The sequence below is a fragment of the Cervus elaphus genome, chromosome 20 (assembly GCF_910594005.1).
Source record: "Cervus elaphus chromosome 20, mCerEla1.1, whole genome shotgun sequence".
Lineage (NCBI taxonomy): Eukaryota > Metazoa > Chordata > Mammalia > Artiodactyla > Cervidae > Cervus > Cervus elaphus.
The window spans coordinates 115470702-115481059 of NC_057834.1; the positions used below are offsets into that span (position 1 = coordinate 115470702).

General features: G+C 37.8%; 1 non-coding gene across 1 annotated transcript; it reads right to left on the reverse strand.

The window, feature by feature from the left end:
• Positions 1–3752: 3752 nt before the first annotated feature.
• LOC122678470 lies at positions 3753–3859 on the reverse strand. The gene has a single exon (XR_006336141.1). It is a non-coding gene; the product is annotated as a U6 spliceosomal RNA (small nuclear RNA).
• Positions 3860–10358: the final 6499 nt, after the last annotated feature.

Genomic DNA, 10358 nt, shown 5'->3' on the forward strand with positions numbered 1-10358 from the left:
CTTCACACTGACATCCTGAAAAAGCCCAGCAACCCTCCAATTTGGGAGTACATTCAGACAACCTCTGGTTTTCCCAATTGAATTCTATCAACTTTGAATACCAATTTGAAATTTCTAAGAGAAAAAGAATTTGACTCAAGTTGGACCAGGTGTGAACTCTGATCTGTTCTGCAGTAGTCAAAAGGATGCTAAGGAAGGGCCACCTAATGGCAGCCATGGCCAGCAAATCCCTATAGCAAGGGCTGAAACTGGCAGAGATTTCAAAGAGACAAAGGGCTCAGCAGGCATGTGGAAATATATTTACGTACCTGCATTTTTCCTCCTTTGAGAAGGAGGATTTACTGTCTCCATCTCCAGAAAGGTCCTCACTTTAGCATCATACCAGAAGAAACTAGAACAATATAATCCATGTCTCCGCAGTCTCACAACCTCCTGCCAAATGTCTTCCCTCTTCACCTCCCCAAGTATAGGGCAGGGATAATCCTGAAAGATCTCACCTGAGGCAAAGGAGAATGTCAAAATGAAAAGGGTATCTCCTTCAGTCTTTTGACTGAGGACAGCGATTGACTTTCTGGGTCAATAAAGATCTTAGGAGATTCAAAGGTAGCTGGTTCCTCTCCATGTCTAAGGTTATCGCTGTTGTCCCTGTCATAGCTGGGCCCCATAAGCAGGTTTTTGCCTAAGGTTCTGAAAACTTGATACTATTGATTACATAATTCAAACTTTGCATTCAAGACAGTATTTTAATCTTTTGAAAAGTTGCAAAATTTATCTCAAAAGTTCTTGAATGAAGAAAAAAAGCATTATCAGACCTCTTAAAAAGTATTCAAAATGGAAAATTAATGTGGCAGTTCTTTACCACATGTTCCTTTCTTCTATTAATGTAGACACACACCTCTTATGAAGACCAGCTATGGAAGTTTGAACTATGCCAAGAAACATAAGACTAAATAAATCAAAAGGTTATAAAAGCATATGGAATTTTTAAATGCCTAAATCCTTTTTGGACAAATCAAAGAGTGCTTTCATCTCAATCCTTTGTTTTCTTCCCACCCCTGAGGAAGATCGACAGTTTCTTTGATTAAAAGAATAGTTTGATTGAAGTGTTTTTTAAAAGAATATTTTTAAGAGTTTACTTTCTGTTATTTTCAATATTGTTAAAAGTTTTAAAATATTTTCTCTCTTTAACATGACAAAATAAAGACTGACCTTTAACTGGTTTTTTAGACTGCTAATATGCTTATTTCTAATTAAACTTGCAAATTTTTTTAGAAATAAAAACAATCTCTAAATCCTAACTCAGTATTTTCCTTTTCTTCTCATCTTTTCAAGTCTTTATATGCTATAATTTTGTATAACAATAATCATGGTTAATATAAAATGTTGGGTTGTACTTTTTCCCCTTGATGACACAACAATAGTAACAACAGTGGTGCTTTCTTTTGCAGAAGTTTATCTGCTTGTGCTCAATCATTATAATATTACTTCTAAGTGTTTCAGGTATTGCTATCATGTCTCATACTCTTTCATCTGGAAGTATTTTGATTTTTTAAAGGCATTTTGGTTTGTAATATTTAAGATGAGTATTATTTTAACAAATATTCTTTGTTCATCATTATTCATATTGACCTGAGTGAAGATAGCATCTACATCCCGCCAAAGTAATGCCAAGAGTTTTAACCCAATGAGCATCTGAAAAGCAATAATACATTTCTAGTTCCAGCAGATAAACATTTTAAACAGTATTGCTATTACTTTAATAAATAAAAATTGGCATTTCTCTTCAGAAAAGAAATTCCTCAGGAAGTAAATGTTTCACACACAAAAAATCAACAAATTAAATGAAACTCTTTTAGGAAGAAAGAAGGAAACACTTAAATCCTATCTTAATAATAGATGGGGAGACAGAATAATTGTATTTAAAATTAGGCCTAAGCCAAAAACTGAATGTACTCAAAATTACCCTTTAAAATGCTAAGTCATGTACTATCTACATCACTCATATATAATGCTGTAGAATATAACATACAAGACACATATCAAACATGAAGAGTATAATTCCAAGAGAACTTGGAAACTAAATAATTTAAGTACTTCATTGTTTGGAGGACTGCAAATTGGTGAAGATTCCAACTTATTATTCTACCTATGCCTGATTTTATTGGTTCTTCTTTTCATCATCCAGGAAAGAATCCAACTTATTTTCTATGCAACTGCATATGCTACTATTTGATTTTTTTAAAAATTTTTTATTTATTTATTTTTCATTTATTTTTATTAGTTGGAGGCTAATTATTTTACAATATTGTAGTGGTTTTTGCCATACATTGACATGAATCAGTCATGGATTTACATGTGTTCCCCATCCAGATATCCCCTCCCACCTCCCTCCCCACCCCAACCCTCTGGGTCTTCCCAGTGCTCCAGCCCTGAGCACTTGTCTCATGCATCCAACCTGGGCTGGTGATCTGTTTCACCCTTGATAATATACATGTTTCGATGCTGTTCTCTCAGAACATCCCACACTCGCCTTCTCCCACAGAGTCCAAAACTCTGTTCTGTACATCTGTGTCTCTTTTTCTATTTTGCATATAGGGTTATTGTTACCATCTTTTTAAATTCCATGTATATGCGTTAGTATACTGTATTGGTCTTTATCTTTCTGGCTTACTTCACTCTGTATAATGGGCTCCAGTTTCATCCATCTCATTAGAACTGATTCAAATGAATCCTTTTTAATGGCTGAGTAATATTCCATGGTGTATATGTACCATAGCTTTCTTATCCATTCGTCTGCTGGTGGGCATCTAGGTTGCTTCCACGTCCTGGCTATTATAAACAGTGCTGTGATGAACACTGGGGTGCATGTGTCTCTTTCAGATCTGGTTTCCTTGGTATGTATGCCCAGAAGTGGGATTGCTGGGTCATATGGCAGTTCTATTTCCAGTTTTTTAAGAAATCTCCACACTGTTCTCCATAGTGGCTGTACTAGTTTGCATTCCCACCAACAGTGTAAGAGGGTTCCCTTTTCTCCACACCCTCTCCAGCATTTATTGCTTGTAGACTTTTGGATAGCAGCCATCCTGACTGGTGTGTAATGGTACCTCATTGTGGTTTTGATTTGCATTTCTCTGATGATGAGTGATGTTGAGCATCTTTTCATGTGTTTGTTAGCCATCTGAATGTCTTCTTTGGAGAAATGTCTGTGTAGTTCTTTGGCCCATGTTTTGATTGGGTCATTTATTTTTCTGGAATTGAGCTGCAGGAGTTGCTTGTATATTTTTGAGATTAATCCTTTGTCTGTTGCTTCATTTGCTATTATTTTCTCCCATTCTGAGGGCTGTCTTTTCACCTTGCTTATAGTTTCCTTTGTTGTGCAAAAGCTTTTAAGTTTAATTAGGTCCTATTTGTTTATTTTTGCTTTTATTTCCAATATTCTGGGAGGTGGGTCATAGAGGATCCTGCTGTGATTTATGTCGGAGAGTGTTTTGCCTATGTTCTCCTCTAGGAGTTTTATAGTTTCTGGTCTTACATTTAGATCTTTAATCCATTTTGAGTTTATTTTTGTGTATGGTGTTAGAAAGTGTTCTAGTTTCATTCTTTTACAAGTGGTTGACCAGTTTTCCCAGCACCACTTGTTAAAGAGGTTGTCTTTTTTCCTTTGTATATCCTTGCCTCCTTTGTCAAAGATAAGGTGCCCGTAGGTGTGTGGATTTATCTCTGGGCTTTCTGTTTTGTTCCATTGATCTATAAAAAATATGGGACGCTTCACGAATTTGCGTGTCATCCTCGCGCAGGGGCCATGCTAATCTTTTCTGTATCGTTCCAATTTTAGTATATGTGCTGCCGAAGCGAGCAGTACTATTTGATTTCTATGAAAAAAAAAATGTTTTATTACAATTCAAAATCTCTTGTCTGATTTAGTAAATTAAAATGCCACTTTCATTGTATTTTTGTTGATTTAGCCTTTGTAGGTATGTGTGTAAGAATAACACCAGCAAAGAGAAAAGCATGTTGGAAAAATTTTAATAAAAATAACATTGCCAAAACTGGAACAAAGACTCTTTTGTGGTTTTGAATGGAAGAGTTAAAAAACAAGAATCTAAGACAATAATTATTATCCCTCTGAACTCAAAAACACTGCAAATGAAACATAAGTCTAAAAATGCAGGAGTTACAAAAATAACCAAGCTTAAGACTCAAAAATACATCCTTAGCAGATTCAACTAAAGGTACAAAATATTTATATTTGATATACCTATCTGAAGAGACACAAACCGGATGGCAAGTTTAGATCTCCTCAGGAATATTAGTTTCCTGGAATTTTCTTTGTAACTTTGTTTTGTTAAAGCATACACTGTCATTTATGACATCCAAATTTAGGAAAATGAAAACTTTATCTTGAATTTTGAAAATTTCAATTTTGACCTTGGGTATTGAGCATTTCAATACCCAAGCAATTCTTTTATAATTTTCATTCCAAAACATCTTTCTCTTCTTAAAAATATTTTATGTCACCTATTGCCTTTAGAACATTAGCTGAGCATTCAAAACTCCCCACAATGTGGCTGCAATTTATTTTTCTAGTCTTATCTCACATCATTCTCTCCCTTACCACACTCTGGCTCAAGCTGCATTAGACTACAATTTCCTCTTCAACCAAACGCCCTGCTCTGCTTGCTGTGTAATGTTGACTATTCTGCCTGTGTTGCTCTTCTCCTACTTCTCTGCCAAGTAAAACATTGGTAATAGATCAAGATTCAGCTCAGATTGCTTCTAGTATAACAGAGCAAGTTCTTAAATAATTTCCCTGCAGTCCATCTTGCATATCACTTCTAAACCAATCTTATTGAAACTATTATTTTATCCTTTTATTGGGCATCTGGACTGATCCTTAGCAACTGAAAAACAACAAATCCTTTTATTATCAGTTACCGACTGGGGCTTCTAGTTCAAAATACTAAATTAAACAATTATGTTATGAAAGTGAAAGTCTCTCAGTTGTGTCTGACTCTTTGCAACCCAATGACTGTAGCTCACCAGGCTCCTCTGTCCAAGAAATTCTCCAGGCAAGAATACTAGCATGGATAGCCATTCCCTCCTCCAGGGGATCGTCCCGACCCAGAGATAGAACCCAGGTCTCCTACATTGCAAGTGAAATTATGTTATAAATGTGGGAAATACAGCATTCCTAAACACTTCAACATGTGACTTTGAAGCATGAGGACATTCTCACAATATAATTATCACACATGAAATTGAACATTGATACAATATTATTATCTTACAGTTTATATTCAAATTTCCCCAGCTGTCCTGATAATATTCTTTATAGTGCTGTGTATGTGTTGATGTGTGTGTGTGTGCAGGGGGAGATCCAGGATCCAACCAAGTACCACATGTTAGTTGACATGTTTCTTTAGTCTTAATTATTATTATTCTTTTGGCCACACTGCATGACATGTGGGATCTCAGTTTCTTGACCAGGGGTTGAAGCCACGCCCCCTGCATTGGGGGCATGGAGTTTTAACTACTGGACCACCAGGGAAGCGAAGCTCCTAGTCTCATTTAATAAAGAAAAAAAAAAAAGAAAGAAAAATTCCCTAACCTTTCATTAGTCTTTCAAGACATTGGCATTCTTTTTTTTGTTAAATTGGATGATAATTGCCTAACCATATTGTTTTGGTTTCTTCCATACAACAACGTGAATCAGCTATAAGTGATATTGGCATTCTTGAAGAATCCAGGTCAGTTGTATTACAGACTATCCTTTAATTTACATTTATTTTATTGGTTTCTAATGCTTGCAATGCAGGAGACCTGGGTTTGATCCCTGGGTTGGGAAGATTCCCTGTAGGAGGGAATGGCTACCCACTCCAGGATTCTGGCCTTGAGAATTTCACGGACTATGTAGTTCATGGGGTCAGATGGAGTCAGACACAACCGATTCCATGATTACATGCAGATTAATTTGGGGGCTGGAAGTCAGGAATACTACATAGGAATTGCTGTGTCCTTCTCTGCACAAACATATCAGCAGGCAAACAATGGTAACTGGTCCCATTTTGGGTGATACAATTTTGATCACTTTCATCATTTTTAGATTTTTTTCATTGCAAAAGTACTTTTTCTTTTTATACATAATGTGTGGATGATTCTTTGAGACTGTGAATATCATATTCTCAACAATCTTAAACCTAGTATTTAGTATACGTTGACTTGTACAATTGTTAGTTATTGCTAAAGAGGTTGCAAAATGGTGATGTCCTAATTTTATCATTCTTTCTGTATTTACTACTTGCTTTCTGTCATAATCTCCTTTAAAATTTTTAAAAACGTTATCAATATGGACTCATAGATTCTTTTTTATTCAATACATTATAGCTTATTATTATTCATTTTTATTTCAAAATTTCCTACATTTGACCAGTGGGAGCCCCTTCAAGCTGGCTCAGATGTCCTTTTGGCCTGGTCCCATCAATTTATGAGCACTTCCTTACTTTACGCACAAGAAAATGTTCGAGGTTCATTTTGTACTTTTCTTGCCCTAGAATTAGCCATTTCTTCAAGGAACACTGTTTCCCTTGAGTGGGGAATAGTTTTTAGAAACCAAGATCTGAGCATTAACTGTGCTTACTGCCACTGGAATGAGATATCAGTATTAACATATATAGGATGAACATATATAATATGAATATGTTAATACTAGTAACAGGATTAGAGGTATCAGTGGAAATAAATATACAAACACACAATACATATACATATATATGGATACCTGTAACTCCAAACTAGTACCACATTACATGGTTTTTTTAATTCTGTGGTCTTTTTCTGCATGAAGATCAGCTAAGGTCTCTCTAGGGAAGTGATATTTGAGATGAAATCAGAATAATATTTAGAAGCCAGCCATGTGAAACTCTGGAAGCAGATCATTAAAAGCAGAGGGAACAACGCAAGGACCCAAAGCGGAAATGTGTGATATGTTTGAGAAGCAGAATGACTCTGGTGGTTGGAACACACCGAGCTACTGAAACGTGGTTTGAAATGAAGTCAGTGAGGTAGGGAGGAGTTGCCTCATAAAAAGCTGGACAGGACATGGTAAGGAGTTAGGAATTAATTTCAGCACAAAAGAAAGGCACTGAAAGTTTTTGAGAAGGGGATCATGATAATCTGATTTATTTTTCCAAATACTACTCGATGTTGTGTAGAGAACGAATTGTTCAAGGCCAAGAAAAAAGAGCAGGCAGATAGTTATAAGACTTGAAGTAACGTAGGCAAGGTAAAATAATGACTTAGAGTAGCAGCAGATGATATAGACAATAATATACTTGTGATATATTTTGGAGGTAGAAGCTAATTGGATTGATTCTGAATTCTCAAATGGTTATTATGCGTCTACTATGTGCTATGCATTATGTCAATTCCTGGGGATAGAAACACTAAAAAGAGACAAGCCCTACTTTTAAGAAGCTCATAATTTAGCAGTAGGGACAGATATACAAATAATTTTTTTAATATGTGGTAACAGATCAATTTTAGTTCTAGAATCTGAAGCCATACAAGTGTACACTTTACAAATGTCATGGGACTGTTGTACACATTCAGTAAAGTAACAACTATACAATACCACTTAGTATCTCAAATCAGGAACATAAGTCTTTAATTCATTCCAGTTTGAGTATATTTTGTATATGGAATCAGATAATTTTTAAAAATTTATTTATTTATTTGGCTGCATTGGGTCTCAGTTGTGGAACATGGGATCTTTCGTTGTGACTTGTGGGCTCTCTGGTTGTGGCATGGACTTAGCGGCCCTGTAGAATGTGGGATCTTAGTTCCTTGACCAGGGATCAAACCTGCATCCCCTGCATTGGAATGCAGATTCTTAACCACTGGACCACCAGGGAAGTGAAGTGAAGTGAGACACTCGGTCATGTCCGACTCTTTGCGACCCCCATGGAACTGTAGCCTGCCAGGCTCCTCTGTTGATGGAATTCTCCAGGCAAGAATACTGGAGTGGGTAGCCATTCCCTTCCCCAGGGGATCTTCCCAATCCAGGGATTGAACCCAGGTCTCCCACATTGCAGGCGGAGCCTTTACCGTCTGAGCCACCAGGGAAGCCCACACCAGGGAAGTCCCTATCAGATGATTTTTGAAGCATCATTAGTGTTTCCTTTCATCTGTCTACATTCAGCCTTATCTTTGCTGACATCTCCATGGTGTGTTACTATAAGTTGTGAGCCAACTGCTGTTCTTCCTGCGTTACCTGAGTTTGATGATCCAAGTCTGATTTATTGCAATTAAAATCACTGAAACTCATTCTTTACTCTGAGAGCCTGTCCTTTAAGCTGACAGATACTTTCAAAACTGCCTCTATTCATGACTGAAAAGAGCAATAGGAAACCCTCACCAGTTCTCAGGAACCGTTATAGCTCAGGACTTCTTCTCCCATTGTAACCAGAATATCTAGCTGGGCTGCTCTGTCATTTATCACATATACACAAAGCAGATGGTTGGTTCACAATCCATTACAAAAAGAGTACTGGGTGGTGAACACCAACATGCCCAAGTCACCCCCACCGACCACCATCAACAACTGGTATTTCTGGCCAGAGCAGTTAGGTCAGTGGGCCAGGACCATGGAGATGCGTACAGTCCAGCCTGGCCACAGGTATCCAGGGGCTGGTGGCAATGCAGAGCCCCTGGGAGTGGCCAGTCCAGCCCAACAGGTAGAAGACAGGGCCAGGAATATCAGGTGCCCGGGTCTCACTCCTCTAGTTCTCTCTGTCGTGTGCTAAGTCGCTTCAGTCATATCTGACTCTTTGCGACCTGCCAGGCTCCCCTGTCCATGGGGAGTCTCCAGGCAAGAATACTGGAGTAGGTTGCCATTTCCTCCTCCACCTCTCTGTAGCACCTGCCCACAATTAATTTTAATATATGTGTGTGTGATGAACAGATGGTAGTAGTAACAGATAGTAATAATAATAACAATTGAATTTAGTACTAGATAAAATGTCAGTACAAATGAAGAAGGAATTAACTGTGCCAGATCTCCTGAGAGTCCTTTGGACTGCAAGGAGATCAAACCAGTCAATCTTAAAGGAAATCAGTCCTGAATATTCATTGGAAGGACTGATGCTAAAGCTGAAACTCCAATACTTTGGCCACTTGATGTGAAGAACTGACTCATTGGAAAAGACCCTGATGCTTGGAAAGATTGAAGGCAGGAGGAGAACGGGATGACAGAGGATGAGAGGCTCGATGGCATCACTGACTCGATAGACATAAATTTGAGCAAACTCTGGGAAACAGTGATGGACAGGGAAGCCTGGCGTGTAGCAGTCCATGGGGTCGCAAAGAGTTGGACACGACTGAGTGGCTGAGCTAAACTGAGATGCAAGGAGTGGTTAAAAAAGTCCTTATAAAGGATTCGGAGAGCTGTCCTTGTTTTTCCCCATTGAGATATAATTGACGTATTACATTGTGTAATATTAAGGTGTAAACATGCTGATGTGATACACTTCTATGTCACAAAAAGAATACCACCATGGCATTAGCTAATACCTGTATCATCTCACATACTAATATTTCTTTTTTATGGTAAGAATGCTGAAGATCTCTCTTAGCAACTTCAAGTATATAATGCAATATTATTCACTATAATCACCATGCTGTACAATAGATATCCCAAACTTATTCTGCTTGTAACTGGAAGTTTTACCCTCTGACCACAGAGAGCTATCTTTTAAAGGCTAAAGGAGTGGGGAGTAAAATAAGAATAGGTACATGAGACAGCCTGATGAATTCCAGGACTGCTTAGGGATGACGGGAACCTAGAGTTTAAGGGCCGGATTAGTGACAGGTGGAAGCAATTGAGGGGCTTTACATGAGGAGAGATGATATTAGATTTGCATTTATAAAATATCACTCTGACTTTATAAGGAAGAAGATAGATTTGAGGAATGCAAAACCAAAGTTAGGTGGGACTTACACTTCTAGCTATGAGGTAGTAATAGGGACTAGACTTATCTTTCCACATAAAGAGAAAACCAGATAAACTAAGTGAAACATGTTTTAGACATTGAACAGGGCTTGAAGGACTGTGAAAACCCTGAGAACTGGGAAATAAAGAAGCCAATCCTTTGATTTCCTCAACTTACCCCCTGGAGGAAGTCTCTACAGTGCAGTGCAGAGCAGGGAAATTCAGATTCTGGTGGTCTGGAGTTGAGGAGATAGATACTGGAGTTTTTGGAGGCGAAGACAGCTATAATTAGGCAGAATGCACAAAGAGAAAACTTGGGAGATCTACTGAGGGTGCCCCCTGTGTCCTTGGGTGAGCATTAAGTTGTGAAAGC